The sequence below is a fragment of the Bubalus bubalis genome, chromosome 7, assembly GCF_019923935.1.
Source record: "Bubalus bubalis isolate 160015118507 breed Murrah chromosome 7, NDDB_SH_1, whole genome shotgun sequence".
NCBI classification, from domain to species: domain Eukaryota; kingdom Metazoa; phylum Chordata; class Mammalia; order Artiodactyla; family Bovidae; genus Bubalus; species Bubalus bubalis.
Window position 1 is genome coordinate 39,476,449 of NC_059163.1, and position 26,082 is coordinate 39,502,530.

Genomic DNA, 26,082 nt, shown 5'->3' on the forward strand with positions numbered 1-26,082 from the left:
GTAAGTCCGGAATTTTAATCTTTATCTTTGATGAGAATAACTACCTCATTAAGACAGTATATATGCCCACACCATGTTGATTAAAACACCTTTGCTCCATCAGAGCTTTGGTCCCCGTGTCTTGCTTTCTCTCTCTCTCTCAGGCTAATTCTTTGGAGCACAGAGACCCCTCATGCTCATTCTCCTGCCCAGGCTTCTAAGACTCTCTGGTGAAGGTGCACTGTGCCTTCACCCCTAAAGAGGGCACCAGGTGCCTTCGTGAGTGACGCAAGCCAGGTGTCAAAGGGCTTTATTGGTTTTCTGCATAAACCAAGGAATATCAGCCTCTTTCTCTCTCTTTTACTTTCTTATCATCGACTCCAGACCACCAGGTTCCAGTCCATTAAAGGACCTCAACACTACTCTGCTGCTGCTGCTGCTGCTAAGTCGCTTCAGTCATGTCCGATTCTGTGCAACCCCATAGACGGCAGCTCACCAGGCTCCCCCGTCCCTGAGGTTCTCCAGGCAAGAACACTGGAGTGGGTTGCCATTTCCTTCTCCAACGTATGAAAGTGAAAAGGGAAAGTGAAGTCGCTCAGTCATGTCCGACTCTTAGCGACCCCATGGACTGCAGCCTACCAGGCTCCTCCGTTCATGGGATTTTCCTGGCAAGAATACTGGAGTGGGGTGCCATCGCCTTCTCCAGCTCCCAGTTAGGACTTGATGATTCTCCCATGGAAAATAAACAACTTCAGAAAACATTAACATCAGAGAAGGCCACTCTATGACCATAATGGATAAAGAATAATTAAGATCACTCTGTAGTTAGTTATGTCTGAACAAAGACAAAAAATGTGAACTCTGTCCAAATCATAAACATGACTGACCATTCCTCACCCTGGTGAATATGAATGACTTGCATCTTTACCAACAGCAGCATGAGCCTCACTCAAGTCTTTTTTTATTCTGTGTGCTCAGTTGCTCTATAACTTATTAAAACATTCTTGAACAAAATTTTCCTGAGTTGCCAATTTTCTACCTGACTTTCACTATGTCACACCCTACCTTCTCCAAGCTTTCATGGGACCTCCTAAAGGAAGGAAGGTGCACAACTGGAAAGGGGGAAGAAGAAAAAAGAAATCCAGAAAGGAAAACACTATAAAACAAAGAGTCTTTCAGACATATGAAGAAATACCAAAAAGATATTCCTTTTGGAAGAGAGAGCTTTTCTTAGCTTCCTCATCTGCTTCTGCCCTGTTAAACCTCAGACCCACAGTATATATTAAAAAAAAAATTGCATTTGCCTATTTAGCCTTTCATTCTTGAGATGGGAAAGAAAGATACTTTCTTTCCTTTCTCAATCTTAGTTTTCAAAGTGATCTACTGTTATCAGATAATTAAAAAGTTTGCAAAATCAAATTAAAGAAGCCATAGGCCATATTAAAGCATCAAGAATAAAAAAAAAAAAAAAAACTAAATTCTACTTTTTCCAAGAAAGAAAAATAGTTGACAGATTATGAAAGCACCTTTACCAATTTATAGTCAGAAAGTTTTTATAATATATATATATATATATATATACATACACATATACATACAAACATACATACATGACATAAAACAACATAATTCTGTAAAGCAATTATCCTTCAATAAAAAAAATTAATTAAAAAAAATCAGTTCAGTTTATTCACTCAGTCATGTCCGACTCTTTACGACACCATGGACCACAGCACGCCAGGCCTCCCTGTCCATCAACAACTCCCGGAGTTTACTCAAACTTATGTCCAGTGAGTCAGTGAGCCATCCAACCATCTCATCTTCTGTCATTCCCTTCTCCTCCTGCGTACAATCTTTCCCAGCATCAGGGTCTTTTCAAATGAGTCAGCTCTCTGCATCAGGTGGCCAAAATACTGGAGTTTCATCTTCAACATCAGTCCTTCCAAAGAACACTCACAACTGATCTCCTTTAGGATGGACTGGTTGGATCTCCTTGCAGTCCAAGGGACCCTCAAGAGTCTTCTCCAACACCACACTTTAAAAGCATCAATTCTTCAACGCTCAGCTTTCTTTATATTCCAACGCTCACATCCATACATGAATACTGGAAAAACCACAGCTTTGACTAGATGAACCTTTGTTGGCCAAGTAATGTCTCTGCTTTTTAATATACTGTCTAGTATACTTTATATATACTTTAATATACTTTCTTTCCAAGGAGCAAGCATCTTTGAATGTCATGGCTGCAGTCACCATCTGTAGTGATTTTGGAGCCCCCAAAATAAAGTCAGCCACTGTTTCCACTGTTTCCCCAACTATTTGCCATGAAGTGATGGGACTGGATGCCACGATCTTTGTTTTCTGAATGTTGAGCTTTAAGCCAACTTTTTCACTCTCCTCTTTCACTTTCATCAAGAGGCTCTTTAGTTCTTCTCCACTTTCTGCCATAAGGGTGGCATCATCTGCATATCTGAGGTTATTGGTATTTCTCCCAGTAATCTTGATTCCAGCTTGTGCTCCTTCCAGCACAAGCATTTCTCATGATGTACTCCACATATAAGTTAAATAATTAGGGTAACAAAATACAGCCTTGGCGTACTCCTTTTCCTATTTGGAACCAGTCTATTGTTCCATGTCCAGTTCTAACTGTTGCTTCCTGACCTGCATACAGATTTCTCAAGAGGAAGGTCAGGTGCTGTGGTATTCCCATCTCTTGAGGAATTTTCCACAGTTTATTGTGATCCACACAGTCAAAGGGTTTGGCATAATCAATAAAGCAGAAATAGATGTTTTCTGGAGCTCTCTTGATTTTCGATGATCCAACAGATGTTGGCAATTTAATCTTTGGTTCCTCTGCCTTTTGTAAAACCAGCTTGAACATCTGGAATTTCACAGTTCACGTATTGCTGAAGCCTGGCTTGGAGAATTTTAAGCATTACTTTACTAGCATGTGAGATGAGTAATGGATCATGAGAGTTGGACTATAAAGAAAGCTGAGCACTGAAGAATTGATGCTTTTGAAATGTGGCCTTGGAAAAGACTCTTGAGAGTCCCTTGGACTGCAAGGAGATCCAACCAGTCCATCCTAAAGGAGATCAGTCCTGGCTGTTCATTGGAGGGACTGATGAAGCTGAAACTCCAATACTTTGGCCACCTGATGTGGAGAGCTGACTCATTTGAAAAGACCCTGATGCTGGGAAAGATTGAGGGCAGGAGGAGAAGGGGACAACAGAGGAGGAGATAGTTGGATGGCATCACTGACACAATGGACATGGGGTTGGGTGGACTCTGGGAATTGGAGATGGACAGGAAGGCCTGGAGTCCTGCAGTTCATGGGGTTGCATAGAGTCGGACATGAGTACATGAGATGAGTACAATTGTGCAGTAGTTTGAGCATTCTTTGGCATTGAGTTTCTTTGGGATTGGAATGAAAACTGACCTTTTCCAGTCCTGTGGTCATTGCTGAGTTTTCCAAATTTGAGTATATTGGCATACTGAGTGCAGCACTTTCACAGCATCATCTTTCAGGATTTGAAATAGCTCAACTGCAATTCCGTCACCTCCACTAGTGTTGTTCTTACTGATGCTTCCTAAGGCCCACTTGACTTCACATTCCAGGATGTCTGGCTCTAGGTGAGTGATCACACCATCGTGATTGTCTGGGTCATGAAGATCTTTTTTGTACAGTTCTTCTGTGTATTCTTGCCACCTCTTCTTTATATCTTATGCTTCTGTTAGGTCTATGCCATTTCTGTCCTTTATCGAGCCCATCTTTGCATGAAATGTTTCCTTGGTATCTCTAATTTTCTTGAAGAGATCTCTAGTATTTCCCATTCTATTTTTTTCCTCTATATCTTTGTACTGATCACTGAGGAAAGCTTTCTTATCTCTCCTTGTTATTCTTTGCAACTCTGCATTCAGATGGGTATATCTTTCCTTTTCTCCTTGCTTTTCACTTCTCCTCTTTTCACAGCTATTTATAAGGCCTCCTCAGACAACCATTTTGCTTTTTTGCATTTCTTTTTAGGCGGGATGGTTTTGATCCCTGTCTCCTGTAAAATGTCATGAACCTCCATCCATAGTTCATCAGGCACTCTGTCTATCAGATGCAATCCCTTAAATCTATTTGTCACTTCCCCTGCATACATACATGTAATTTTTGACAAAAAAAAAAAAAATCACTACTTAATGCCCTGATAGCATAAATTTATCTCATCTGTATGTTTAAGCTAATTTATAGTGAGATAAACACAAAGAAAAGCTAATTTGATGGCATTTCTCAACTATTATACAAAAACCCAAAAGTTTTGCTATGTAGTCTGTTAGGCAAAGTTGTGGAGAAAGAACTATACTAACACATTGCTGTTGAAAATTCAAAGGGGAACAACTCTAGTGGTAGAGAATTTGGCAGTATCTTGGAATTTCATATACTTTACTTTTTGACCCTATGATCCCATGTTTAGGTATCTATATAAAACACATCCTGACAAAAATGCAGACTAAGTATAAGCAAAGCAATTTATTACATCGCTATCTAAAGCAATCATAAATCATACATCTTTAGCATATTTGTTGAGTAAATTAAGGCAGTATTACTTAAAGTCTAGTTAATGCTCTGAAATCACTAAAATTCTAGCTGCCAATAATTCTACAGGAAAAACACCTTCATCTCTTTTGTAGAAAAATTCTAAAGAAAAAATGTTAAATGGAGATAAAGTACATTCATCCAAAAGATTCAAGAAACAAACATTCATCTATATGCACAGAACTTATTTTGACATTGCATTTAACAAATTACGGGTTCTAAAACAATGATGAAAAATGAATACTAACTGGATTTGATGACACTGAAATTGTTATTATTTACACATGATATTTGATTTGTCACTGTCCTTTTTAAAAAGACTTTGTATTTTAAAGATCATGTGTGTTTGGTTGCATCTGACTCTGTGTAACCCTATGGACCTTAGCCCGCCAGACTCCTCTCTCTATGAGATTTTCTCAGCTTTAAAAATATAATATCTGGTATTTGCTTTCATGTGGGAGAAAAATGATGGAACAGTAGATGAAATACGTTTGACTGTGCCCTGATAATCACTGAAACTGGATGATGAGTATTCCATGTTCTTTTTACCATTATCTTTAATACTACTTGTTTCAAATTTTCTATAATAAAAATATTTCTTGTCTCTAACTATATATACAACTCCAAAAAGTTTCTCATTATATCCTTTTAGTGTTATATTTAAAAAGCAGGCATGCATTTTCAAAAAGTTAACAATTTGTTATTATTTTTTTGTTGTTGTTGTTGTTTGGCATCAAAAATCCCATATCTATGAAATAATTCAGAAATACCCTATAAAGAATGAACACAAAGCAATGAGCATTCAGTTTTCAAATTCATATGATGACATAAATTGTATGACTAGAATATAAGTCATAAAAAACCCTTTGGAAAAGGTCTTCAGCAACCTAGGAAATATCATACAAAGCACAAAGATTCTGTTTTATATTCTCCCTTGTAAGGCATAGGAGAGTATTAGAATAACTGGAGTAGATTAAATAGCAGGAACCAAGTCTAGTGGTACACCACTGACTTTTACTATAAGCTCAAAAGAGCACATAGTCTGAATTTTTAGAATTTTTAGATGTACCTTTGCACTATTACTAGAGAACAGTTCGGTATAGATTGCTTAAGACAAGAATTGTTTAACAGAGTTATTTTTCACAGGAAATCATGAGTTACAACTAGATCATTAAAGAGGTGTAGCAAATAGCTCTTGTATTAATAAATAGCTAAGTAAAGGTTACACGCAAGCCTGTCTATACACTGATCAACTAGCAATGGTCAAAGAAAGGTAGTCAGTTACTTTTAGAGACAACTTTACTCCACATACCTTAGATATTGCACTACCACTTTTAACAAAGAAGACTGAATCAGCTATTTGATGTAATAATGTTAGTGTACACTGTAGTCACTAGCTCCATGTCACTTTAAATAAAACTTTAACTAAAGTTAAACGTCATTAAAAGTTATATTCTTGAGATGCACTAGCCACATTCCTTGTGTTCAGTAGACTCACATATTTAACAGTTATCATATTGGACAGCACAGATATAGAATATTTCCCTCATTGTGGAGAAGGTTCTTTTAGGCATTACTCCTAGAGAGACTTTCCATTAACACAGCACCACAGTACTTATAAGCTACTTTTCATTCTCAAAAGTAGGCTAATATCTGAAATTACTATTTACTCATTTTTTTGTTAAAAACCTGATTTGCCAATTATACTCCAGTAACAGCCATTTGGGTGAGCAATGAGCTTATTCCTTTTCCTTTTTACATGTATAGCATTTTTTAATAACTATATCAATTCCTGCATTCTTCTTTCATATGTGTGTAGGAGTTGTATTAAATAAATACATTTTTGTTATAAGCAAAAGATGACATCCTTGAATCTCCTTTACTGTTTTACAGTCTTCTCCATCTCAGCTCTGGTTTCCTTACCCTTTCAGATTAAACAAATTAACATTGTCAATTTATTATGAGTCAATAGTTGTTTAAAAATTAGAACATAAGATAAAAAAATTATAGTTGTGGAAAATTACACTGTATAGATTACTGAAAAGGATTAACTTTTGTATTTTTCTCACATATCAACAGGGGAAATTTCTACGGCAAAGGCTACTCAATTTCAGTACAGATTATTAATGTTAAAATATTTCCTAAATCAATTGGCCTAGAGTGGATTTTTAAAACAATTATTAACATGTGGATTACAAATAATTATTTACTGATATTTTCAATTTGCAATTGTCATGGATCCAGTTTAGTTTCCTCTAAACAGAACATACCTGTTCTTAAAGTTTCCACCTGTGCTCTTCACCAACAGTTCTTAAACCTATCTGATTTTTAGAGTCAAATGGGGAACTTTTAAAAATAATTTAGAGACATATAAAGATCATTCTACAGTGGAAATTAAAGCATGAAAGAAAAAAAAAATAGCCAGGAAAACACTAAAAAGAAAAACTAGACGTGACTAGCCCGACCAGAAATTAAAGCATATTCTAAGACCTCTATAATTAAAACAATTTGGTACTGCATTAGAAATAGAAATGAGACTAGTATAAATGAATAGAAAGTCCAGAAATAGGCTCAAGGACATTTGAAAATCTTACATATGATAAAGGTAACATTTCAAATTATCAGGGCCAAAACAACCAACAGTAATAGCGTCCAATTCCCCTTCCATATCTGAAAACAATCTTACCCTGTGATCTTTAAAGCTCTTCAATAACCAGCCTGACACAGCCACTCTAACACAAATCCTGTGTTAGTTTTCTATTGCTATTATAATAAATTACTACAAATTTAGTGGCTTAAACTGGAGAAGGCGATGGCACCCCACTCCAGTACTCTTGCCTGGAAAATCCCATGGACAGAGGAGCCTGGTGGGCTGCAGTCCATGGGGTCACACAGAGTCAGACACGACTGAGCGACTTCACTTTCACTTTTCACTTTCATGCATTGGAGAAGGAAATGGCAACCACTCCAGTGTTCTTGCCTGGAGAATCCCAGGGACAGGGGAGCCTGGTGGGCTCCCGTCTATGGGGTCGCACAGGGTTGGACACGACTGAAGCGACTTAGCAGCAGTAGCAGCAGTGGCTTAAAACAATAAAAACATATTATCTTACAGTTCTGATGGTCAGAAATCTGAAGTAGGTCTTATGAAGCAACTCAAAGTTGTTTTCTTTCTGGAGGCTTTTGGCAAGCATACATTCCTTGCCATTCCCAGCTTCTGATTCCATCTTCACTTCTCAGATGTTGTCCTATAGACTCCCTCTTACAAGCATACCTGTGATTACATTGGGGCCACCTGAATAATCTCTCCATCCTAAAAGCCTTAACTTAAGCCTTAACTGTAAGTCTTTGATCCCCTTAGGGTTAAACATTCACCAGTTTCAGAGATTAGGATGTGGCCATCTAACAAGAGTGAAATCCATTTGGTATGTTATCTTGGTTGAAGTATATTCAAAAATTCTGGCTTCACAGAAATAAGTTAAAGAAGGGAGAATCCCAGACAACCTTGTATCACATTTTGAAATTGACTGTTATGGAGGAAATTCAAAAGTATTAAGATTAGGAATTAAAGGTTTACCTTCATTTATAAAGGACAAGAACAAAAGCAGGAGGAGAAAAAAAAAAGAGGATCATAGCAGAATATTTTAAAAACATAAAAAATATAATCAGAAACAAAAAAGAAAATACTGACTAGATTCACATAACCATTTCTTTTCTGTTCTAGTCTGATGGCTCCTCCCCCATAAAATAAGGCAAGCCCAGGCAGCCCTCAGTGAAAATCCAACAGCAAGTCAGAAAGTAACCTGGATCATTACTAGCCACAGTCACAAAAGTGACTGGTACCTTCTTATTATCCACAACTTTATGGACATAGATGGTGACTTGAGTGTATTCATGAAGGCTTCTCTGCTGTTGATGTAATAAGTCTTCTCTACATTCTGGACAGAATTATAAAAAAAGAAAAAACAAAACAGTAAAACAGCTGAGGAATTACTATCAAAGAATGAAAGATCTAAAAGAACATATGAAAGTTACCAGAAAGTATTCATCAAGCTATTACTCATATTTTAATCACTGTATTTTATCATATGAAAATAAATAAGGAAATGCACTTAGTGTCAACAAATATACAAATGAGGTAATTATGTACTTCATACTTCCCACCAGAGGAATATAGTTTTGACCACAACATAATCTTTAATTTCAAGTAGAGTATACAATATTGACAGAGTAGAAGTAAGGAGAAAGAAAGTGAAGAAGGAAACAGCTAGTGGAAAGAGGGAAAGAAAGAAACCAGGGCAGGGGTGGGAGTGAGAAAGGACAAATAGAAATGGTGGACATAATAGAAGATAATAACAATTGAGTAATATATAGTAAAGGCACTGAAAAAGAAGCATGATACTATATAATTTCTTAAAATGGAATAAAAAGAATAAAAAAATAAAGCTTTATTATGCAGAATTGATGTAAGCATACATACATTTTTAAGCTATATTTTAATTATGTTCAAATTCATTTAAAACCTTTAATTTCAATTAAAGAGTTATACATTTGCTTGGTGAATTAACTAAAATAATTTGGCACAACTTCAATATCCAATAATATAGGTTTAATTGGGAAGTAAAATTAAATGTCCAACAAGAGGAATTAATTGGAACAAACTGTTTTTTACACCTAAGCATAAAATTAAAACAGAGCAAACCAGCAGAAGTGAAATAATTCGTTTATAATGAATTACAATTTTTAATCACCCAAACCTACTTATTTTCATTTTATAGCAAATTTTATTTTTAGATTAATTCTAAGTTTTCCTTATTACAAATGCAAAACTTACTACAGAGTAATTAACATAAAATTAAGTGAAAAAAATTCATAGGAAAAGTCACATGCATCCAGACTTTTTCATGTATGCAGATACCACCACTGATATAACCTAGATTTTTATATTTCCAAATCCTAGCCTATATTTAAGTTTTATTGACTTGAGTTACACTATCATATTTTACATAAGTTATCTTATCATTTGTAAAACCTTTAAAGGGTTTCAAGTAAACCATTCTTATTGAAGTTGTTCCACCCAGATTATTTTCAATTTTCTAACTAATGCCCTACTGTTTGTATTAAAATTAGCACAAGGTTTTTTATGTTATGGATAGTGATATGATATGTATGTATAACTGACCTAAAATTGATTATAAAAAGTATGAAACTGAGGGAATATAAAAGTAAACTAAGCAGAGATCTATGATAATTTACAAAAACTATAACAGAAGCCCACACAAAAATTGCAAGTGCTCAAAACACTAATAACCAAGAGTCAATTCTCAACAATAATTATTATGTTGATCAATTTGTCTTCTCTTAAATTGCTGTAGGCAATTAGCAAGGGAAAGAGTTGGAAGGTCGGAAGAATTGCAAATGTTAACTTCAGAATATTGTTCTCTCCCAGGGACTGTAATAAATGATTTTTCCAGGAAAAAGATTTATCAGGAAATAAGTTGCACTCTATTACTCCCCAGATTTTATCATCTTAACCTGTGGGTCTTAACAATTAACCCTTAATAATTAAAAGCAAGGATGTGTCTGTGCCCCTGGGTGGAAATGACCATTATTCTCTCAGGCTGGTCCCACCCGCATTTCCTGATATAATTGCCATATACCAAACACAGCTTGAGCTTCCCTCATGGCTCAGCTGGTAAAGAATCTGCCTGCAATATGGGAGACCTGGGTTCAATCCCTGGGTTGGGAAGATCCCCTGGAGAAGGGAAAGGCTACCCACTCCAGTATTCTGACCTGGAGAATTCCATGGACTATATAGTCCATGGGGTCACAAAGAGTTGGACACAACTGAGTGAGTTTCACCTCCTTTTCTGAGAATACAACTTGTTTGGAATATCATCCTGGGACCACTGGATGTGGGTTTAGCTTTTGCCTCAAGAAAATATTAGATTAAATCAAAATATTACACAAAATTACTTTCAAGACCACACTATCCTCACTGGCCAATAAAGTAAAAATAAAATTTCTTCCTGGAATAATTTCCATCCTAAATATTTTATATTTGTCCCAAGGACAGATAGAGGTTACTAGAAATTTGGAAATCAGTTCAGTGATGCTAGAAACACCCCTCAAAGAACACAAATATTCAAATGTCTAACATTTAAATCAGAGAAGGCAATGGTAGCCCACTCCAGTACTCTTGCCTGGAAAATCCCATGGACAGAGGAGCCTGGTGGGCTGCAGTCCATGGGGTCGCGAAGAGTCCGACAGACTGAGTGACTTCACTTTCACTTTCATGCCCTGGAGAAGGAAATGGCAACCCACTCCAGTGTTCTTGCCTGGAGAATCCCAGGGACGGGGGAGCCTGGTGGGCTGCCGTCTATGGGGTCAAACAGAGTCGAACACGACTGAAGTGACAGCAGCAGCAGCAGCAACATTTAAATACTATTAATTCCTCTTCCATCTATCAAAGCCCAGGAAGAAATTAAAGTCTGAAACTTAATTACACATCAAAATTACTAAAATCTCAAGAAATGAAATCCACAGTTATCACCCTCATTTCTTACTCTGCTTACTCTCAGCCAGAGGCTCTCATGAAATCCCAGGTAATTATTCTCATGACTTCATTTTTCCCGGAATTAAAAAAAAAAAAAAAAGTTATTTTAGGCTTTAAAGTTGAATTAACTGAACACTAAGCTTGTTTATATTTTGGATTAAGACATACACACTAAGAATGATCAATAAAAATAGTATTATTGTATGCATACATGTATGTCTGTATTACAGGGCCCTGAATAATTACAAGGACATGTCTTGTGATTGCAAAGCCAAACATATGCCCACAAAATTTAGAGAACACAAGAAATTCCCAGGTGTCCATAAGTAATCTTTCATTCTTAGTGTTATGACACTCCATACTAATATTGTTATAGCTTCCTTTTATCTGAAGGAAGGTTCGGACTACCAAGATGCTATGAGAATAAAGGAAATATTTTCTTGGCTTCACCTCAGCAGGGTGCCAATTAGCCTGTTCAGCTTACAACCCATAAGTTTAATATCAATGAATAAAACAAGTGGCTCATTATGACACACATTTATCCTATCTTGGGAGGCTGGGAAGGAAGGTGGGGCAGGACCAACTATTCCTCCCACCTCCTCTCCTGGCAAGTAATAACCCATTTTCATGTAAGATGCAGAAATCTGCAGTGGTGATCCCCACAGTCTCTGAGTCTTACATGGTGAATTTCCTGCTTTCTCTTCTAGAATTTTAACCCTTTTACTTACTTTGGCTTCTTACTCTGAAAATTATCTTAGCCCTAGGAAATCTGCCCAGTAAAGAAACGCCTTTCATCACTTTTTACCCCAAGCTAGAAAATGATCCTCAGCAGAATCTTGAATCAAAAATACAAATGAGCATTTTGAAACACTTGCCTCAAAATTCTGAAGAGGGCCATAAACTTATGTCAAAACTACCCTTCTAACAACTTTTCCATTATCCGTACTTTGAGTAATTCCACTACTTTGACAACAGCAGAAACATTTTGTTTTGCCAATTATGATTTTTTCTGATTTAATAGGATGTCCCTCTAATGTTTTTCTCTTCTGTTTCCTTTTTTAGGCAGGCTCAGCAGACTCTAACCTTATTCAATTATCACTTTTCTTCTCTCTGAAGTATATATATTTTAATTTTTTCACTCTGCATTTGGGTCAAGTTATTTTTTTTAATTATTGTTATTATTAAATGCTCAACTAATTCAAGACTAGGCTCCATCTGTTAATATCCTGCTTGGTTTCCCTTTGGTATGTTTCATGTTCCCTATGCTTTTCCTTTGAGTCCTGCTGCTGCTGCTGCTGCTAAGTCACTTCAGTCGTGTCCGACTCTGTGTGACCCATAGACAGCAGCCCACCAGACTCCCCCATCCCTGGGATTCTCCAGGCAAGAACACTGGAGTGGGTTGCCATTTCCTTCTCCAATCCTTTGAGTCCTAACTACACACATTTCCCTGGTGCGCTATTCAAGAATAAATGTCCTTTTGAAACTAACCTAAAGATGATATGATATGCCAAGGTTATCTTCTTAGCCTCCTTTCATATCTTTTCTTCTTACTACATTAGTGTGTCACATTCCTCAATGAATGATTAACCCAAGAATGTTTTAATTACAGATTCCACGTCTGAAGTTTAACAGGGAGTCTCTCAAAAGTGTACTTCCTTGGATCCAGGTATTTTTGAGGGTATCACTCCAGTTCACTCCTTGAGACCATGACTCTTCTGTTAGATTTCTCTGACTCCATTCAACCTAGTAATAACTCACATATAGCTGCCCTTATAATATCATTTTAAGAGAAGTAATTTCTTTTTTTTTAATTTTATTTTATTTTTAAACTTTACATAATTGTATTAGTTTTGCCAGCCTGAAGGCGCCCGATCTTGTCTGATCTCAGAAGAGAAGTAATTTCTGAGTATATCTGCTAAAGCATGAGCTCACAGAGGCAGGGGTTTGTGGCTCTTTTTTTCTGTGTGGTATAGCAAGTGCTTAAGTACTTTTTAAATGAATATATAAAACTCTTTTTTAGCCTATCATATAGATTTAATTTGGCTTTAGTGACCTTGGCTTCTTTTAAGTTTATTTCTCTAATACTCCTTGATACTTTCCCAGTGTGCTTGCTGCTATTTCCAGAATTTAAGTAATTTTCTGAAGTTCATTCATCGAACATCTTGAAATTTCTTTGATGTCCAAAATTCTTACACTCTTTTAGTGCCAACAGATTTTCCACAACAAAGCAAACTTTCTTTATTTTGATCTTAGGAGGTGTGCTAATCTCATTCAAAGTTTCTTCTACCCCTTTCAAAAAGAATCAATATTACTGTTAAAACAGAGTCCCCCTCTCTATTTATCTCTTTATCAATAAATATTCACCACTCCTCTGTAGTTGAATATTCTGACTGGCTTCTGAAGTCAATGTTCATAAGTCAAGGCTTATGTAATCAATATATAACACATGATTTAAAGGATGTATTAGAGTAAGGGGGGTGACCCTCCAACTAGTGGACAGCCTTCATAAATATGTAAGTTATTAGCTCTATAGTGTTTTTTCTTTGGTCTTGAATACAGCTAATAACAAGATAAAGTAGAACAATGATTTTGGCTATTGATTTATAATGCCAACTAATGACCAATACTAAAATTATAATGCAAAAAAAAATACAAAAAAAAAACTCTAATGCTTTATAGCTTTGTGACAAATGGCTTGTCTTTCAAGTTTAAAGTCACAGCCAGTAGGCTCTGTCGAGAAAAATACAGAGAGGAAAAGGTGTCCCAACAACCAGTGTATACAAAGCCTATATACTGTTCCTTTTGTGGTAAGCTTGATGGCTCAGAGGTAAAGAATCCTCCTACCAATGGAGGAGACTCGGGTTCAATCCCTGGCTCAGGAAGATCCCCTGGAGAAGAAAATGGCAACTCACTCCAGTATTCTTGCCTGAAAAATCCCATGGGCAGAGGAACCCAGTGGCCCACCATTCATGGGGGTCACAAAGAGCCAAACACAACTGAGTGACTGAGCACACACACACACCACAGCTGGGGTGACAGGATAGTAGGTAATAGATCAGAATGTGCTTTCTCCTGAGGTCTTAAAAATCCTTGGGAAAGGCTGTTAAGGAAGGTTGTTTGCTGCTCAGGCTGAGGGTGTGTTGATACTTAGGGAACTGATAGGAGAGAAATTTAACCCAAGTCTGTTAACTAGTATTTTGTTCTGACTGATCAATGGGGCAAGCCTTTCAGCTAATCATTTAGGAGGCAAAACTGGGAATCTAGTAGGTCTGTGTCTGGCTTGTCATCAATAAAGTAGGAGGCACCCATGAGTCTTGCCAATGTCATGTGGGAGGGATGATTCTTCCAAGTCAGACCTTTTCAGGAACACAAGAAGTCTGGGCAATTTCTTTAACCTTCACTGTTCCAGGATGACAAGGCTTAGTTCAACATTGTCACTGCTGATCAGTTTGGAAAATACTGTTTTTTTCAGGATTGCATCTGCAATAAATAGGTAAACCAACCTAATCATCTGTCCTAATTCTCAGTAAGCATATACAAAATTCTTAGAATATGCAAAAGGGCCCCATTTCAAAACAACTGAAACTAATAATTCAAAAAACATAAGAGAAAAGGAAAAGCTAGAACAACAAAATTATACAATATCAACCTATCATATAGAAGCATCTTTTTATACCAGAATTTAACTGAAAGGACTCTGAGCTAAAATATCCCCTAGTGCTGGAACTCAGGACAAATCTTAACATCGCTTATGTAAAACAACAGAAGGAATTAAATCCAAAATTATAGCCATGGGGGAGAAAAAAGAGAGAGAGAGAAGATAAAGTGCAGAGGTCAACAAGGAGCTATTTTACTTACTGCTTCCCTAGCTCAAATTCTGAAAGTCATCTCAAAGGAATCATTGTCCTTCTGCTTTCCAGGCCTCTCTTTTTCACTATATTTTGACACACAGACCAGAACAGAGAACGCCTGGACTGCAGCAATTTAGAAGCAGTCCATCTATCATATATAGTCAGTATCTGGACAGAGTTATTAAATATTTTAGTACAAACTGCTAATGTGACTAGTGTTATAGTAACAAAGAAAATAATGATAACAATGTTGTTGTTGCTGTTGCTGATGATATAAAAAAGATACATGCCTTAAGAAAGCCATAACTCTAAAGGCATTACCTTTAATAGGGAAGAAGAAATTTTATCATCAAGCCATAAGGCCAATATAATGTTAATTTTGATTTTTTTCTCTGTGTTAACTTATTTATTTTAACTACCATTTTAACTGTCATTTATAGGAGGACAATATTTTTCTACTGAGAAAGGCAATCGCACGAGAGAATTAATTTAATTTGTGAAGCCCTTTGTAATTTCAAGTTACCCTTAAATCATTCCTTTCAACTACTCTGGTAAGGAGATATATCCAATGTCATGTTTTAAGAGCCAATTAACTTTTAAAGTCAGAAAGATATAAAATAGGCATGTACCTGCCCTGAGAGAATTTTGTTTATTACTCTGCCTTATAGAAGGCTTCAGACTTAGAACTGATGGTATACCTGCATTACTATCAAGATATATTTAAAGTCACAAACCATAAATTAGCCAGGAAAATGATAATACGATATACTTCTCCTTGTCTAATCCTGGGTAATAGGCTTTTACTCTGTGTAACTGCAACCATAAAGAACTTCTCTTCATTTTCTTTATCATTGCAATTAGCCACATAAGCTTCAATGCACTAATTAATCAGAAGCAAAGGCTGCACCCTGTTTCTATTTTATCCACAGTGCCCAGAACATGGTCAGTCCTCAGTGACTGGGTCTCTGCCTACTCTATGCTCACACTGACAAAACTCAAATAATAATACTGATGGGGTCAATTTTTGAGAATCCAATTAGTTCCACACTTCATTTACTGGTCCTCCCAGAGAACAGTTCAATACTCTTCTTCCCTTAATATTCATTTTAGAGAGGTGGCACTTATTTCTTAATGCTTGCTTTCACTATCCTAAGCCAGTCATCCTCTGAATAACACACAACTTTCACATATATTTAGTGTATTTACTCAATCCCATTTGCAACTAATTCATATCCAAACAGCAAACAACATACCTTGAAGTTATTTTTTCACTACAAATTCATCTTGGTTTGAATATACAGTCATTGTGTAAGTTTCTATATTTTTTTAAATTATTTATTTTTAATTGGAAGATAATTGCTTTCCAATATTGTGTTGGTTTCTGCCATACATCAACATGAATCAGTCATAGGCATACATATGTCCCTTTTCTTGTGAACCTCCCTCTACCTTCCACCTCCCACCTCATTCTATCCATCTAGGTTGGCACAAAGCCCAGTTTGAACTCTTGCATCATACAGCAAATTCCCACTGGCTATATATTTTACATATATGTGTTCAGTTCAGTTCAGTCACTCAGTTCTGTCCAACTCTTTGCAACCCCATGGACTGCAATATGCCAGGCTTTTCTGTCCATCACCAACTCCCAGAGCTTACTCAAACTCATGTCCATTAAGTTGGTGATACCATCCAACCATCTCATCCTCTGTTGTACCCTTCTCCTCCTGCCTTCAATTTTTCCCAACATCAGGGTCTTTTCAAATGAGTCAGTTCTTCACATCAAGTGGCAAGAGTATTGGAGTTTCAGCTTCAACATCAGTCCTTCCAATGAATATTCAGGACTGATTTCCTTTAGGATGGACTGGTTGCATCTCCTTGCAGTCCAAGGGACTCTCAAGAGTCTTCTCCAACACCGCAGTTCAAAAGAATCATTTATTTGGTGCTCAGCTTTCTTTACAGTCCAGCTCTCATATCCATACATGACTACTGGAAAAACCAAAGATTTGACTAGACTAACCTTTGTTAGCAAAGTAATGTCTCTCCTTTTTAATAAGCTGTCTATGTTGGTCATAGGTTTTCTTCTGAGGAGCAAGTGTCTTTTAATTTCATGGTTGCAGTCACCATCTGCAGTGATTTTGGAGCCCAAGAAAATAAAGTCTGTCACTGTTTCCCCATCTATTTGCCATGAAGCCATGGGACCAGATGTCATGATCTTTGTTTTCCGAATGTTGAGTTTTAAGCCAACTTTTTGACTCTCCTTTTTCACTTTCATCAAGAGGCTCTTTAGTTCTTCTTCACTTTCAGCCATAAGGGTGGTGTCATCTGCATATCTGAGGTTATTGATATTTCTCCTGGCAATCTTGATTCCAGCTTGTGCTTCATCCAGTCCAGCATTTCTCATGATGTACTCTGCATAGAAGTTAAATAAGCAGGGTGATAATATACAGCCTTGACATACTCCTTTTCCTATTTGGAATCAGTCTGTTGTTCCATGTCCAGTTCTAACTGTTGCTTCTTGACCTGCATAGAGATTTCTCAAGAGGCAGGTCAAGGGGTCTGGTATTCCCATGTCTTTCAGAATTTTCCACAGTTTGCTGTGATCCACACAATCAAAGGCTTTGGCATGGTCTATAAAGCAGAAGTAGATGTTTTTCTGGAACTCTCATTTTTTTTTTTTAATGATCCACTGGATGTTGACAATTTGATCTCTGATTCCTCTGCCATTTCTAAATCCAGCTTGAACATCTAAATTCCATATATATGTGCTAATATAAAATATTTGTTTCTTTTCTCTTTCTGACTTATTTCACTCTGTATAATAGGTTCTAGGTTCATACACTTTATTGGAATGGATTCAAATATATTCCTTTTTATGGTGGAGCTTTTGACACCTGTAGAGAAATTTATTTTTTCAGGAAAGAAAATGAGTGAAGAGAAAGGGAGGATGGAGGACCAAAGTAGGATCTGAGAAAGCTGAATTTTATCCCATATAGGGACAAGAACCCCAACAAATAACTGGAAACAATTGCAGTTTGGTGAGGAGAAAGTTGCAATTACCACATCAAATAGAAGCCCTCACAGTTCTGATTGAGAAAGGCAAAAGAAAAGGCACAAAGGAAAGGTGAGGTAGTGTTAGTGGGTAAATATGTCAAGTCATGGTTATAAGAAAGAAAATATAAGAGTGAAGGCACTTACTTTTTGTTCCCTAGGCCCAGTTATAGGGCTTCCCTGGTAGCTCAGATGGTAGAGAATCTGCCTGCAATGCAGGAGACCAGGGTTCGGTCCTTGGGTCAGGAAAGTCCCCTGGAGAAGGAAATGGCAAACCACTCCAGTATTCTTGCCTGGAGAATCCCACGGACAGAGGAGACTGACAGGCTACAGTCCATGGGGTTGCAAAGAGTCAGACAGTTATACAGACAGACAGGCCCAGTTATAGCCTTTCCAATCCCAAAGTTTTGGGATTTGTGCACATTGAACCACGTTGATGTAATTTAATTGTCTCAAATGGATCATCTGTTCTTTTACATTTCTTGCCTTAAATAACCCATATCAAACTTTATTAAGCAGACCCAAGATTTCATCATGAAAACAACTTAAGAGAAAGGAAAGAATATACTCATATTCAAGAATAGAATAGTCACAATTGTTAATACCTAGCAATCTATTTGGATGAAAGGTGCTATACAAATGTAAACCCATCATTTACATAAATAGATTACATCTACAATTGGTTTGCAAAAGTTTCTTCAGAGATTTCCATCTCTTAATTATTTTCTCTGAGCCTCTTCTTGCAATAATGATTCTTTATTGACAATACTGTAATGCAATTCTTTCTTCAAATAAAGGGATTTATTGATTTAACTGGCAAAATACAGTAACTCAGAGACCCAGAGAGAAATTTCCATAATGATGAAGAAAGATAAAGCAAGCAAAAATTAAAACTGAAAAATAATGAAATGCAGGTAGCATGCAAGCAGTTATGTTTTCTCTCATGTATTTTGCTCAGAAAGAGAGGTCTTCTAAACACAAATAAACTGAGAGGAAAAAGATGTTCACTTCAATTTCTCCTTTACTTTATCCTTTACATTAACAGGGAATACAGACACTAGTAGTTAAGAGAACTGATAGGACATGAACTCTCTTGATGGTACATGCTTGTACACATGGACTGCAACTTTGAAATTTTGAAGCATGGAATTGTTGAGTCAAAAAGCTCTCCAAGAGTATTACTGGGAAAATTACACTCTTCCTGAACCGATCTCTCATTAATGGAAGAAGTCAAGCCTAGCAGCTACTTCTAGTAGAAGTGACAGACTCAGAAAAACAGAAAATCAGTCATATTAATGACTAAGGTCTTTGTGTGTCTGTTTGTATGTGCATGCATGCTTTGCTTTAAGATTGGTTACATAGAAAAAAAATTATATTGATATTTCAAAGCTACCTACCAGTTACTGTTTGGGTTTTCTAAGAATAAAGGATTATTTTCCCCCTTCTTTCATTATGAATTTTCAGTGCAAATCAAGAAAAGAAATGAGGGGAAGAGAGTTTTGTATCAGAGATTAGGATTAAGGAAGCATATTTTTCAACAATGTGAGATATTCCACAAAAGTTGTTTTTTGTTTGTTATTTAAGAATGTAGACAGTAAAGAGTTTAACAAGTTATATTTAAAGCAGAACAAAACTTAAATTCATTCCTCTGTTTACTATAAACTCTGTTTCACTTATTCTGAAATCTTGCATTTAGTGTACCTACTGTTACATAAATTCACTTCAGAATATTAATCTCTTATTGATAATTTACTGGTGCTAATTTGCATTTTTTTTCTATATTTGATGTTAGCACACTGGCTCCTGGAGTTGGTGATGGACAGGGAAGCCTGGCGTACTGCAGTCCATGGGGTTGCAAAGAGTCAGACACTACTAAGTGACTGAACACTTAATTTATAAACAATTTGAGTATACTGATGTTTAATATTATCTGGATGGTACCTGGGATTCAGAAAAGACCAAAACATGGATATTTCCTACAACAGCTGTTTATTTTGAGATTAACAAAGTTTAAGAAAATATCTTCTATAGTTCTTTCTTGAAAGCCCAAGATCTAAAATCGTCCTATATAGGAATTAGGAGATTTTCTCTGGAGTTTAAATTGTGCCCTCTAACATAAAAAGCACCTATACAGCTTAATTGATTTTTATAGTATGCAAACAAATTTGAATGAAAGTCAATGTTGAAAATCCTATGGCAGTTAAGAAATACAAATGTAGATCACAATAAGAACATATTTATTTAACATTGTATACCTTTGAGGAGAAGGCAATGGCACCCCACTCCAGTACTCTTGCCTGGAAAATCCCCTGGGCAGAGGAGCCTGGTAGGCTGCAGTCCATGGGGTCGCTAAGAGTTGGACATGACTGAAGTGACTTTGCAGCAGTACACCTTTGAATTGAATTTGGAATTTTTTTTTCTCCCAAGATTTCCATGATTAGAATCCAAAGAACATTCTTTCTAATAAAATTCATGTAAATTAGTATTGAATTTATATCATCTGTTTGTATTCCCTTAATTTAGGAACTATGCTAATCTAATTCAGGGGACAATAAGACTTAACTACGGTCATAAATACTGATACTTAATTACAAACAAATTCAAAATATCTATAACCTTCAAATGGAACCTGAAGTTATCATAAAATATATCTATTTAATTTAGCTAACTTTAAATATCATCTTTTCATATGAACTTAGAAAAGAACTCATGTCCAAATTAATGTCCTTACATTCAAAAATATTTTTCTTAGCCCAATTCTTATCAAAATTCAAGAAATACATGCTACTACATGCCTATCATGTTCTGATTAACAGGACTATGAATAAAGACTAATAAAATGTCCTAGAAGTCTAAAGATACCAGGATGCTAGTGTGATTCTACTATTGTAGCTGAAATTTTCTGGAGAACAATAATTTGAGAAAACAACTTTATCTGCACTTAATATGGCCTCAGCACAGTACTTTGCACATAGAAAATACTCCACAAATAATAGTTGAATATTTCTTATATTGCTACAGTTTTCTATTGCTGTGCAACAAATTACTGCAAACTTAGACTTCCCTGGTGGCTCAGATGGTAAAGCATCTGCCTACAATGCAGGAGACCCAGGTTTGATCCCTGGGTTGGGAAGATCCTCTGGAGAAAGAAACGTCAACCCACTCGAGTACCCTTGCCTGGAAAATCCCATGGACAGAGGAGCTGTTGTAGGCTACAGTCCATGGGGTCGCAAGAGTCGGAAACGACTGAACGACTTCACTTTCACTTAGTAACTTAAACCAACACACATTATTACTTCACACTTTATATGTACCTTAAGACTGAGCACAGCTTAGTTAGGTCCTCTACTCAAGAATTCACACGGCTGCAATCAATGTTTCAACTAGGCTGTGTTCTCATCTTCAATCTTGACTGGGAAAGAATCTACTGCTGCTGCTGCTGCTGCTAAGTCGCTTTGGTCGTGTCCGACTCTGCGCGACCCCATAGACGTCAGCCCACCAGGCACCCCCGTCCCTGGGATTCTCCAGGCAAGAACACTGGAGTGGGTTGCTATTTCCTTCTCCAATGCATGAAAGTGAAAAGTGAAAGTGAAATCACTCAGTCGTGTCCGACTCTTAGCGACCCCATAGACTGCAGCCTACCAGGCTCCTCCGCCCATGGGATTTTCCAGGCAAGAGTACTGGAGTGGGCTGCCATTGCCTTCCCCAAAGAATCGACTTGCAACCTAATATAAGTTGTTGACAGAATTCACTTCCTTGCAGCTGTATGACTGAGGGTCTCAGCTTTTTTCTGGCACTTGGTTATTGACTGCGCTTAGAGAATATCCACAGTTCCTTGCCATGTAGGTTTATCTAATATGGCTGCCTAGTTCATGAAGTCCACAATTGAATCATTCACCTCAGGGAGGGCCCCATCCTTATTTTAAGCATTTTTGTATGATTAAGTCCGGTTCACCCAAGATAATCTCTCTTTTGATTAATGCAAAATCAACTGATATATGACCTTTTTTACATCTGCAAAATCCCTTAATGTTTGCCATATTCTATTGATATAGCAAATCACAGGTCCCACTGACACTCACAGCATATGCACACCTGGGGCAGGGAAGCCTGGGGGCTGCCCTAGGGTCTGTCTGCCACAGAGGAGATCTGATTTACAGGAAAAATCATGAGGTTTGTAGTTATACTAACATAGTCTTATTGTCTGGAGAAGGTAATGGCAATCCACTCCAAATTTTCTTGCCTGAGAAATCCCATGGACAGAGGAGCCTGGCGGGTTACAGTTTATGTGGTTGCAAAGAGTTGGACACAACTTAAGAACTAAGCGACAATCTTTCCTGTCACTTTCTGTATCATTTCATCCCTGTAACTGTCACTCTATCTATAAAAAGAAGTGATAATAATAAAAATAAATTTATATTAAAAAAGTAATAGTTTTGCATTATTAGTATGAATAAAAATTATGAATGTGTAGTAATTCATAAATGGCTGGTAGTGATATTTTTATAGCCTAGCCACTGTGTGAGGAATCAGAAAAGATCAGACATGATTTTGCCGTCAGTAAATTCAATGAATTTGTCAGACCTACACTGAACCAAATGTGTCTGTCACTGATGCATACCAAGTTCTTGCTTTCTTCTCTGGGTTCAGTTCAACATTAGAGTAGGCACCTTGCACAAGCAAAGAAAAGATGAGCTTCTGCTTTTTAAGAACCTATTATTGATTAGGCTTTGTGCTATATGATGAGATAGAGAAAAAGAGATGAAGAGACAGAAACAGGAGACAGACATAGATATGTCTGTATGAATATGTATGTATATTGCACTCATATATATGATAAGAAGGAAACATTATTATTCCTATTTTACACAAGGAAACTAATCTAGGACTCTAAGGAAAACAGTAACACTGTCACACATAGTGGCTAGGAACAAGATAATTTAAGGTAAAAACCTACATGTAAATGACCACTTTCAATTTGAACAAATTATTTAATCTCTCTGTACTAATAATAATACAGCTGGCCCTCCTGTATCCAGGCGTTCCACATCCATGGATGCCAAGTGCCCACTTCACTATGCTGTTTTATATGAGCGACTCAAGCAACTGGATTTGGGTATCAGCAGGTGTCCTGGAACCAATCCCCCTGAAGATACCAAGGAACAACAGTACTTGCCTCCATGGGTTATTGCAAATATTAATTGAAAAACATGTAAAGCATTTTGCACTTGCCTAAAACAATTCACATTAGCTCTTATTATCATGATTTTTATTTCTGGTAATAGAAGTATTAGTATGGTTTGGAACTGGGATTCAATTTCAGGTCTGACCACTAATAATTATCTATTCTCTGTGTCATGTTAGAAGGTACTAATTCCCCTCAAAACTAGGTTGAGTACCTAACTCAAAGGTCAAGTTGCACCTGCAACTAAGTAAGCAATAAACAGCACCGATCCACAGGATTGAACTCACTCCATCTCAAGTGGCAACTAGAGAGTTTCAACATAGAACAAGAAGAGTCCCCAAAGAATGATGGCCTGGAAACGCTCATTTTTATTCACACAATGAAATGGGGAATTGCAAACAACATAGGGTGCTCTTTGTTTCAACAGCTGTTGCACAGAAAAACAAGGGCTTGTCAGTTTCCTTTGGGAGACCACGTCTAGTTTGGCACTCATTCACTAATCTTCCTTCTCCACTAATCATATTATATTTTCAGGTAATATATCTCCAAAAAGTGCCTAATAAAATCCAAATAATAAAAGGTAAGGGATAGTATTGTCTCAAAACTCACCCTATCTCAGTATAAGTCTTTATAGGAAGGGAAAAATATATCAAATTAATATTAATCAGCCTTTCTCATATATATTAAATATTTCATCATCCAGTACATTAATTAAAATGGGAAATTTTATCTGCAGATTTTGCCCTAGAGATCCATTTTGATATTTTAAATTCCAACTTTAAATAGAAATGGAACATACTAGGACAGGATGGAACAACACAGAAGTTACATCCATTGGGTTAAGCTGCTTTCTGTGTTGGGTATGGGAACAGGTGTCCAGTTGTCCAGGCTGAGCATTTATTTGAAACTGGTGGCTGTTAATCACATAACAAAGAAGGCAAACTCCCTATGATAGGAAAGGAAAATCAGTTAACTATAGAAATACATCTGCATACATCTAGCTCATTTTATTTTCTTCATAAAGTGTTAGAAAAATAAGCTGCAAAAAATACATGTATAGAGAGTTGTGGCCATTGTATTTCAATTATAATCCCTAGGAGTTAAAAAAGAAAACTTCATTTTCAACTGAGGATTGTTAAGAATCTAAATTTTCTTTTCTTCTTCCTAATAATTGTAAACCACTAAAAATTCATAAGACTTTGAAAGGAACCCTGGAAATCATTCCAGTCTGCCTCCTTATTTTCTAAATGTATGCAGGAAAGTCTGGAGAGACTTAGCAACTTGCCTATATTATCCAGGTTTTAGCTCCTCATGGAAAGAGTAGAAGTCATGTCACCCTGCAGCCTTTATTTTCCATTAAATTTTTGCCTTCTGGGCAAAATTATTTTTCTAACTTCAATACTGCTCTCCAAGTTGGGGGAGGTTTTGCTTTGTTGGCCTTTGACAGTTTTATGGATAATTTTTTTTCACTGCACATCATCACAGATGCATTTATTATCACGTATCTTGATGTTTTATCCTTAGCCTCAAATATTTCAGGCAGATATATTTGGTAATGCTTTGTCAGTTTTTCAATAAAGGAAAAGACAGCAGCTGAGGTGTGTACCTGTTCTATTACAAACAGGGTGGCAAGACTACTGAGTTTTAAACTACTTTTGATGACTTAGATTAGGAAACCTTGTCAGAATAAAGGGAACTCAAATTCTGATTGATTAGTGTTTTCTGGTACATCGTAGTCGGTTGCCTTAGACCAAGGATTGTGTGTTAATGTTATTTGTGTGTTACTGAAGGCAATCAGAATGTGACCACTCAATTGCTCTTCTGCTGCTGCCATCACACACACACACACAAATGATGAATTTTATAAGAGGTTCTCAGAGTACAGAAATTTTGAAGAAAGAAACAAATGCATTAGTGGCATGCAATATTTCAAAAACACTGTTCTGTTTGCTTCCTTCCCCTTTAAGATATTGTCTTCTAATATATTACTATTTTCCCTGTTTATCGTTTTTCTCTACCTCACTGTCTACAATGTAAGGAATATGGAGGTTTGGTAAATGTGTTTTGCTATTTTGGTTATCATTTCTTTCTGGAAAATATCTGAAAACATAGAGAATAGAACACTGCAAATTTTTCCTATGGTTTCCCCCCTTCTAAACTATAATATTCTGTTTCCTTTTAAAAGCTATGAAAACTCTTATAAATAAAGTTATGTTGTACACATAATATCCATGATACACTTCAGCCACTCCAACCCCAATAGTTTCTTTATAAATTGTTTATACTTAGTTTTGCTTAATTAGTTCCTGTTTTAGGTACTCCTAATTCTTGTGTTGAGCTTATAATACAGCAAATATCTGAGGTGCTGAAAAGGAACTAATTGTTGCTTAGAGGATATTGCTTACCAGAGTACTTTATGTATTGGTCCTGGTTCTAACTCCTCAGATCAATTTTATCAATGCTGAAGACTTTCATGTGTTTAATCAAGATCAATTAGGTTTTAGTGCAAATTCATCCCATCTTTCCAAAGTATTTAATATTTAATAAATCAGATGCAAATTTAGATAGCTATCTACCTTCCCTAGCATTTTTAATATTTTTACAAATATACTTGCTTCAGCATAAAAATTCATCTGCCAGTCATAATTAAGTTTTCTAGCTTAATATAGACAATTATAACCATGGAATGTATTTTCCCATTATGTTGACACCAGGTGGAATTTAACCTCTTGAATACATTATTCTGTAATATATTTTGATTCTTCACTTCTTCTAATTTTAGGTACAAAAGTTTAATCCAGTTTGCTTTTTGACTTGCTGTTGGATTTTCACTGAGAGCTGCCTGGGCTTGCCTTATTTGGGGCGGGGGGGAGGTGGGGTG

At 36.5% G+C, this 26,082-nt stretch overlaps 1 non-coding gene across 1 annotated transcript; it reads left to right on the forward strand.

Annotated features, from left to right (window-relative positions):
• The first annotated feature begins 21,077 nt into the window (after positions 1–21,077).
• TRNAC-ACA lies at positions 21,078–21,149 on the forward strand. Its single transcript has one exon. It is a non-coding gene; the product is annotated as a tRNA-Cys (tRNA).
• Positions 21,150–26,082: the final 4,933 nt, after the last annotated feature.